Below are 8,581 nucleotides of genomic sequence, written 5' to 3' on the forward strand. Positions count from 1 at the left end.
GAAGAATTTAAAATATGTAAAGGTGTTGGAATATACTGATTAATATTGAAAGGAACCATAGAAGAAGAATCACCAGAGATAATCTAAACAAACGGGAGATTCAGTCAATACTATTGAAACAGTACTAAAATAATTCCAGGAAACATGGTTTATACAAAACAATAAAACCTCTTAGATACTATCAGATAAGAAAACTGACTGCTTCCTACTTTTTAAAGTGGTACAATTACAATAATTAACAATATTCAAATACTTATTCTTTTCATGAATTCATGACTACATAAAAATCAATATAGCAATTAATAAAATAATATATCTTCTCTTTACATGTTTCTTACAGAGGTGTTTTATTTTAAAGAGGTTTTTTTCATTCACTAGTTAAACAACTCCTTCAAAAGGAACTGATAGCCTATTCTCTCAGAGCAAAGGAGTTCAGGATAGCAGCAACTACGGTTTCTAAAATACAAAACAGGCGAGGTTTTCAGAAGGTACATGCAAAAAGCTCTACTATGCAGATGGCCACAGAACTGGAGCATTTGACAATTTTACTGGCGATGTCAGTGGGATTCCAGATGTTCCCAAACTCTACTACTCAACTTGAACTCTTATTTTAAGTTTTGTATTTTGCTTTTTCTAGTGACACAAACATGATTCAAATCCTTAATGCGTTAATTAGACTCAAGGGCAATCCTACAACCAATTGGCCAGGAATTTCAAATCCAACACCGTCTGGTCTACATTCAATAGTTTGAGGGATGTCTTTCAGAAGAAAACTTGCAATGCTGACAGTTTTGGATTATACTGGTTGACCAAGGAAAACAAAATCTGCTTTGTTTTTCCAATGCCAATTTATCTGTAGCAATCGAGACATTCTTTCCAGTTAAAGTTGCAAAATCATCTCCACAAATTACTTTTATGGTTCCAATTTATTGGTCATTGCAGTAGCTCTGCAGTCTGATAAAATCTGCAGTCATCGGAGGGATATATCACTATTTCTGTTTGGTGTTTTGTTAGAATCCAGCAAATTTATACCCCTCTGGAGCATGCACAGGGCTACCTACCATCTGGTGGCCTCCCATCTTCTTCATAGAATTTCAAGAGTCAACCATTTTGTCCCATTCACAATTAGTCCATGAGAAATAAACAGCTTTTCAAATTTGTGTTTAGATACACAAAATAAATCTAGGTCATAACCTGTTTCAACATCACGAATCGTGACACGAAGCTATGGGCTGTCGTGATAGAGCTGGCTGAGGAGGAGCACAAATCTTGTTTTTAACTAGCTGTTTGAAGTTTTCACATTGTTAACATGGATTGGAGGACAAGGCCACCTCATAGCAGCCCGTGTAACCCCTTAACTAGAGCAGTCAAGTAGGACACAGCCCTGCATGTGGACACAGAGTGGTCCACTTGTCCTGGTCTGTGGGGACTGTCCCAGCGTTCGCACTGGAAGTCCTATGTCCTGGGAATCCCTTAAGTCACGTGGGACCATTGGTCATTCTAACTTGGAATCAGAGTCCCAACTCTACCATTAACTAGTTGTGTGACTTTGAGCATGTTGCTTCATTTCTCAGAGTTTGCTTCTCACGGGTAAAATAGAGGGCGCGGTCTGTTGTGAAGATACTGGATGAAAACAGTGCCTCATTCCTGGCTTCTGGTATCAAGGCACCCTTCCCTTCTGCAGAGTCAGTGTAACGGTCTAGGTTCAAATCCAAGTTCTGACATGTACTGAAGAGCTCAGGGATCATGGGCAAGCCATTTCCTGCCTCCTCCTTAGAGAGTGCACGTGTAAAATGGGGTTAGTCATGAAAACCACCTCATGGCGATGCTGAGGGTATTAAATGGCCTGGTGTACTTACTGTGCTTAGTGTAGTGCCTGATGCGGGGTTAGAAGGTAATAAATAGTCCTTATTACTAGGGGAGATTAGGGAAACACTACATAAGATTTAAAGAAGTGCTGTGGTGGTCTCTAGCTTTGTTTTCATGTTATCTAAGGTTCTTAGTCATATGGGGCATACTTCCCAGTGACGGAAAGATAGGATTCATGGCAAACATTCTACCTGAGTTCTAGAGGAGGCAAGCCACTTCACCTTTCTGACCCTCAATTTTCTCTTGTATAAAATGGGAATAACATCTTACCTACCTCCCAGAGAGGATATGAGATCAAATGAAATAATGCAGGAACAAATGTTGGGTAAAGCATGGGACCAAGGTGACTTATTGGTGCAATGATGATGACAATGATAGTATAAGTTTTCAATTATCATCTTAGAATTTAGGGGAAGGGTATAGATTTTATAAACCTGGCTCTTTTTTAAATGCCCTTATAAAAACTGAGTATGTAAAGGAAAGCTGTGGCAAATTGTCAATGTAAGTAAAATACCAGAATATGTAGCAACTAACAGCCAGTGTGTAAACAGAAATATGAGAATGGCCCACAGAGGGAGGCAGACACTGACCTTGGTATTGTAGCCCATTTTCCTACCTACCTAGAGTAGATTTGACAGTTTTACCATGTATAGATGGTGAAGCATCCATTGGATGGCTTTGGCTCTTGTTCTGTTTGCTCTTGAAATTCAGTGGGTTAAACATATGAACACTAACGCTGACCTGAGGGGGTGGCTATTTAAATGGAATGGTCATCTCAGACCCAGAGTTTCAAATTCCTGCTCTGAGGGTCTCCCCCACTTCCTGCTTTCTCCAGAACTCCTTCATAGTGCCCAGTACTTCTCGTTTATTACACTCTTTGACCCCTCTCTCAACCCCACATCTCAGCCAAGAGAAAATCCCATTGGCTCAACCTCCAAAATATGTATATCTGGAATCTGACCATATCTCACCACCCTGGTCAAGCCCCTAATTTCCCTCATATATTTGCAAAAGCCTCCATCAGTGGTTTCCTGCTTCTGCCTCCTTGTGGTACCTTCTCCCTAGAGCAGCCAGAATGGTGTTTTTGAAACAAAACAGACTATGTCACTCCCTAGGTCAGCACTCTCTAGTGGCACCTCAGTGCACTCAGAGCAAAAGCCAAAAATGGGCGAGAAGCCCCACGAGGCTCTCCCCTTGCCGGATCCCATACCTCCCTGCCTTCATCTTCTCCTTTCTCTCCTTTGGCCATCTGCTCAGACCACACTGACATCCTTGCTGCTTGACATTCCCCATCCAGGGCCTTTTGCTGCCCCTTCCCTGGGCCACTTTCTCTTCCCTAGATATCTGCACAGTGTGTTCTCTTCCCTCCTCACGTCTTGGCTTGAATGTTTCCCTTTCTGTGCAGTCTTCCTTGACCAGCCTATATATATATATATTGTACCTCTCCATGCTTCTTACAGCCTTCTGTCCCTTCTCTGCATTATTTTTCTCCACATTTATTAATCTAAAACTTTCATGGTGCTTCCTCTGTGCTGGATACGATCCTAAGCACTTTCAAAATATCTCGCTTAATTCTCACAAAAATCTATATGAGGCAGATCTCATTATTTGCATTTTATAGATGAGGAAACTAAGGGACAGCTTGACCAAAGTTCCGCAGTTAGTGCAGGGTGGAGTCTGGCTGTTCACTCCCCACTCCAAATTCTACCCGCCGCCTCTCATTGCACTTAGCACCACGTGACACAGTATTTACGTATATACTTATTTATTTTCTCTCCCTCACTAGAATGTAAGCTCTAAGAGGGCAGGGACTTTGTCATCTCCCGATCTACACGTCCAAGACAGCTTATAGTAATGCTCTGTTTACATGTCTCTTTTCTCTACGTCTCTAAGCTTTCAGAAGGTAGGCATAAAGTATTTTTCATTACTTTAATTTCAATAACATAGGGCTTATTGGTTGAAACTTGAGTATAATATATTAAAAAACAAAACTAAATCATAAAAGAATGAAATAGGGCAGATCCTAAAATCAATACAAACAGCAACAAATTAACTCAACTGTATATCATAGTGATAACTCAACCACCCAGACACAAGGAATTAATTCTTGAACTTCACTTAATAGCTTGTATTGACATATTTCCTGTTGTGCAGGTTACAGGTTAGACCAAATGAGTTCACAGAACGCATATATAAAATGGGAGAAGATGAGGAACACACTGTGATATTGAATTTGACGTGGTGGGATCACTATGAACTCATACACATTTGCAAATGCAAAACCATTTAGCTACACTGTTATTTTGCCATGTTTATTTAAATTCCTCTGATGTCCTAATTCAACATTTGTCAAATGTTGATATTCCAGACACTGTACTGAGCACATCCCACGGACAATTTCATTTAACCCTCACCATTACACTGTGCAATATGTACAATTATTATTAAAAAGGGGAGAAACTTGCCCAAGGTAGTGGCAGGGCCAGGTTGGTCTGCCCCCAGAATTGTGCTTGTTACAATCAATCACAGGGATAAATAAGACAAGTCAATACAAAATCTTTCAGCCCCATCTTAAAGCACGGTGTTCGTTTGGGACAGTGAACTTGATCTGACTGCTAAAATAAATAAGCCTATGGAAGAACAAAAGACCCTTTGGAGTCATCTAACTCGTCAATAGAAGTATTTATACTCATTTGGCATAGAGCACATTCTAAGCTGACTGGGAGGCAAGAAACCCTGATTTCAGACCTGACTCTGCCGATTTGCTGCTCCACCTTGTGTACGCACATTAGGCCTCTCCGGGTCTCTGTTTCTTCTCTTCTAAATTGAAGAAACTGGAAGACACAGGGAATCAGACTCAAATGTCTACAGGGATGGATGGGTGACACAAAGGGGTAAAATGGCCTGATGATCTGTGTCCCACATAGGATGGCAGTGACCACCTCTCACCTCTAGCCCAATGTTGCCAGGCAGGTGTGCAGGCCTGAGGTCATGTGATCTTCCAACTCCTCAAGAGAAGCCAAGAATTCAGACTTATGTGATATTTTCCAAATCTTAAATTTAAGAAACCACAACATACCAGTATGTGGGCCTCAGGCCAACACCTTGTGATTTTTTAGATCAGATGAACTCTGAAGTCCCTTCAAGGATTATTTGTAGAAAAAAAAAATGGCCCCTTAACTTGTGATGCTCAAAGACAATTATCTGGTTCATCTTCTCAGAACTTTTCCTTATTACCTGTAAAAATGAAGTGGCTTCTGGGGAAGGGGGAAAGAAGCAATATCTACTGAGCACCTGCTATATGTCAGGAACTTGTCATGAATCACACCAATTATATTAGCCATATTAGTGGGGCTTCTCCAGGGAAACAGAACCACTGAGATATATATACTCATATGTAACTGGCGTATGTGGTTGTGTAAGCTGACAAGCCTAAAGTCTGCAGGGTGGGTCAGCAGGCTGGAGATCTAGGATTGCTGATAGTGCAGTTCAAGTTTGAAGGTTATTTGATGGCTGAATTCCTTCTTGCTTAGGGAGGGCAGTGTTTGATCTATTCAGGCCTTTAACTGATTGGATGAAGCCCACCCACATTCTGGAAAGCAATCTGCTTAACTCTAAGTCTGTCAACTTAAATGTTAATCTCATTTAGAAAAAAACACCCTCGCAGAAACATCCAGAATAATGCTTGGCCAAATCCGTGGACACTAGGCAAGCCAAGTCGACATATCAAATTAACCTTCATACCATTTAACGCTCACAATGATCCAATGAAGTAGATTACTACCCCACTTTACAGATGAGGAAACTGAAGCTCTGAGTAGCTGAATGACTAATACGAAAAACAATTAGGGATAGAGCTGATATTCAAACCCAAGACTGTCTGACTCTGAAATTTATTTCTTCACTCAGTTCTGATATTTCACGATTCTTGATATTAAGGCTACTATTTGATAAAAGTAAGGCCCAAGTTTTTGATCGATTCCAGGATCAAGAGAGCCAACTTTAGAACCAGAGCTCCACTGCAGACACCTGGGGAGCAGTCCGCAAGGAGAGACTGTCATCTAGTTGCCTGGACAGGGGCTACGTCACAAATGCCCCTTCATTGAATCAGGCAAAGCAGTGGCCTAATAATGAACGAGGAAATCATTTTCCTACACATGGGCCTTTTTCAAGCTCTGCTGCATTCTATCCAACAAATATTTACCGGGCATTTTCTGCGTGCCAGGCATGGTGCTTGGGGGCTGTGGACACAGCGATGTGAGACACATCCTTGGCATCAAGCAGCTGTGAGTCTAGTCAGGGAGAAAGGCAAATGCAGTGCTGCGAACAGAGTCCTTTGGGGAAATAGAGAAGATAGACCTTGTTGCTGGCCCCTGCAACTCGGGGGTCCTGACTTCTCCCTGGATTTTGTATCCATGGAGCTTCGCACACTGCCTAGCATATAGTGGGCATTCAATAAGTGCCCACTGAATGTCTGCACGGTTGAAGGAGTAAGAGCAACTTATTTACACATCTGTACCATTTACTACAGGGGCAGTTTTAGCTCCTGTCCCTGCCCTTAAGGAGGTCACTTAAGGGCAGGGATAGGAGCTAAAACTGTGGGCCCACAACTTGGACCTTGTGGATTTAAAGCCTGGCCACCCCTCTTATAGACGGTGGGGTATGATCTCTCCAAGGTGCAGTGTTCTTACCTATGAAACGGTGCTAATAGCACTGACCATGGGGTCACTGTGAGGACCAAAGGAGATAATGCAATGCAGTGCTAGTAGAGCACGCAGCACAGTCAGTGTTCTGAAAACGTCCCTATTTCATTGTCATGGGCATCACTAATTTCTGTCTTCCTGGCATCCCACAGGACTCAAAAAGTAATTGTGGGCAGTCAATGAGTGAATGAATGAATTTACCTTGGGTTCCTGGGGGAAGGGCGCCAGGCAGACCCTCCCTTTCTTTTCTTCTCTGGGTTGTTTCATCTTGTCTCACTGTTATGTCCCCCTTGGAGGCCATGCTAGTCCTTGAAACCTTGGAGACCAGGGCAGTGGCATATGGAGGTTTGGTGCAGTGAGGATGCAGGCCCAGTAAACTTTCAGTGGTCCTTCTCCTTGTTAATTTTCACCTAGTCTTAAAGTTAGTCACATCTCATGATGAGTCCAGAGTGAATGAGGAACTAGGGTATTCTTCAAAGCTTGAAGGGAAAGAGAGCAGGCAGGGCAGCCTTCCTCCCTCCTACACAGGCAGTTGTTGCCTCACTAGATGTCTACCTGACACACATTTCATTAAGAGATTAGGCAAGTTAGTCCTACTTGGAAAAGGCCAACTGTCTATAACTCATTCCCAGCCCTCCCAGTGGGCCATCAGGACTCTTCTGGCCCACTGCATTCCCTCTGTTTTACACATACTGTCTCTTCAGTCGTAGGAATATTTTCAACCCAAAAGGAGAATATGTCTGATGCTTTAGGCATATCTACATGGAGGCAGATGAATGGAGATTGCCTTCAGAAAGTCATTGAGATATGATGGAAAAAAAGCGTGGCCTTGGGTAAGCCACTTCACTTCTCTAGGCTTCCGTTTTCTCATTTATATAATGAGGGAGCTGGACAAGGTGATTGCGAAAATTACTCTTGCTCTAAAATTCTATGATCCTCAAACCATAGAATCAATAAATCACTTGTCAGCAAATATGGGTGGAAAGGAATCCTGTTTTAGGGAGATTAGTCTAGTAGTAGCTTGTAGGATAGATTTGGGGATCTAGTAGACCCTGTAAAAAAGAGAACCGTGTAGATGTCCATTAGAATCAAGGAAGGTGACCTCTCCTTGTCTTCACAATCTGAAGGACCGAAGTTCCCTTTCCCCACCACATACCCTCTGATGCCCAACTAGCTTCCAGAAATTCATAGCAATGATTCCCACATTTCCTAATAAGGGTGGCCCAATTTAAGCAATTTTCTAATGAATACTCTATCATTTCCTTGAAAATGATGACCATTGCTAATTCCCGGAAGTTCTTGATATACTTTTGTTTGTTCCAAGACCAGAGCAAGTTGGGAACACTGTTTAAAGGGATTGATTTTCCTGGCTTGTCACAACCCATCTCCTTAGTTACACCTTGTTCAATTAGATCAGACAGTGCCACTCTGGATGTGACTTGGCGTGGAATCACCACAATGGCCAGACTCATAATTTGGAAGGCATCAACTCATCTTTTCATCTCACTCTTTATCTTGGCTTGGCAGAAATTCATTAGCAACTTTAAAAGTTTACATAAGAACGTCCATATTCGATTAAGCTTCAAGTACCCTTGTTTGAATTCAGTCAAAAGTTTTTGCAAGCGAGGTAATAAAATATACTTATTTGAGCCAGGAAAATAAAAAAGCAAAAATGTTTTGAGGGAAGGAATAATATTCTAAAATATTTTGCCTATATTTTGCCCTTTAAGTCTGAGAATGCCAATATATTGATTTTTCTCTCTGAATTGAAGACCAAATGTAGTTAGTTAAGAATGTATTTGAAGAAAACACATGGCAAAGAAAAATTAATGGATGTAACCTTTCGACAACAGATTCTAGGTGAGAGTAATAAAGAATATCAGGGTGTATAGAGTTTGGTTCCAAACTCTCGAGTCCAGGCTCTGCCTTTCTTTATGTCTATAGTGTTTTTGCGAAGACTCAGTTCTGGGAAAACTTTATGTTCCTTTTGTCATGTAATCTATTTGAGG

The 8,581-nt window shown here is 41.6% G+C and overlaps 1 pseudogene; it reads right to left on the bottom strand.

Moving 5' to 3' along the window:
* Positions 1-605: 605 nt before the first annotated feature.
* LOC141568864 (hypoxanthine-guanine phosphoribosyltransferase-like) lies at positions 606-3,139 on the bottom strand (annotated as a pseudogene).
* Positions 3,140-8,581: the final 5,442 nt, after the last annotated feature.

This window comes from Rhinolophus sinicus, linkage group LG02, assembly GCF_036562045.2.
Source record: "Rhinolophus sinicus isolate RSC01 linkage group LG02, ASM3656204v1, whole genome shotgun sequence".
Lineage (NCBI taxonomy): Eukaryota > Metazoa > Chordata > Mammalia > Chiroptera > Rhinolophidae > Rhinolophus > Rhinolophus sinicus.